General features: G+C 27.3%; 1 protein-coding gene across 1 annotated transcript in view; it reads left to right on the forward strand.

The window, feature by feature from the left end:
- LOC117180445 overlaps window positions 1-1,117 on the forward strand; it is a 72,197-nt gene that overhangs the window by 1,082 nt on the left and 69,998 nt on the right. The gene's annotated exons all lie outside the window — the stretch shown is intronic.

The following is a 1,117-nucleotide window of genomic DNA, read 5'->3' on the forward strand; positions in this document are numbered from 1 at the left end:
GAGATCACAAAAGATTTTTAAGGTCTTTAAATATTTGAGGATGATTTGAAAGATGTCAAGGAATTTTTAACTAATTTAATACTTTAAAAGAATTTAAAAGAATCTTAGCAACTTTAGCAGGGTTATTTAAAAAAATTCCACAGTCCTTTAGGAATATTTAAAAAATGTAAAGGTCTTTGAAAATATTTCAAAGGTTTCGAAATATTTGAGAGTTTTTGAAAAGGTTCCAAGGAATTTTCAATTTTTCACAGTAAGTCAATATGAGATTTTAAAGGATTTCATATATCTTCAGATATTTTAATAGATTCCAAGATATTTTCAATTGATTTCAATAATTTAGTATGAGATTTTAAAGGATTCCGAATATTTTAGGGTATTTTTGGTAATTGTAAGCAATTTTCAAGAGCTTTGAAGAATTTCAAGAAATTTTAAAGGATTTTAAATTTTCCAGGATATTTTAAAGCATTCCAAAGGAATTTTCAATCAACTGCAATAATTTAAAGCGATTTCAAAGAATTTCAACGATTTTTTTCATATTTTCTGGTTGAATGTTGGAAAAAAATTTTCTTTATTTTTGTTCACTAGTGCGAGTGGAGAAAAACAGTTGAAATTTTCAGGCCTGCGTATTTTGTGTAATTTTTTCCTTTTCATTTTGGAGGTTCGTTATTGGAATCAATTTCTTTCCAATCGGTATCAGATATATCCAAACGAGGGGCACTTTCCGATTTCTTCAAATTACGTTAATGCATTAAAAACAATGCAGCTGAGGTGTACGCTTAATATAAGAATATACCTGGAAATAATGCATGTACGGGTGCACAATATCAACACTATGCATCATTTGTGTGTTATTTAAAAAATAAATGAAAATAAACGATATGATACTCTTGCTAAGTTGCTTTGGGTTTTTATATTGAAAAAGTTTTTCGGAATATAAGTTTGATATTGCGTCTCCACAGTTACTTTATTTTTCGATACTTTCTCATATTTAACTTAGTTCACGTCGAATTATTTAAAATGAACTGAAGTTTTCGGCAAATATTGAGAAAGATCCCTTCATTTTTTGGATACCTGATTTATATTAATGTTTTTGAACATTACGTATTGAAAAATAAAA

Source organism: Belonocnema kinseyi, chromosome 9 (assembly GCF_010883055.1).
Source record: "Belonocnema kinseyi isolate 2016_QV_RU_SX_M_011 chromosome 9, B_treatae_v1, whole genome shotgun sequence".
Lineage (NCBI taxonomy): Eukaryota > Metazoa > Arthropoda > Insecta > Hymenoptera > Cynipidae > Belonocnema > Belonocnema kinseyi.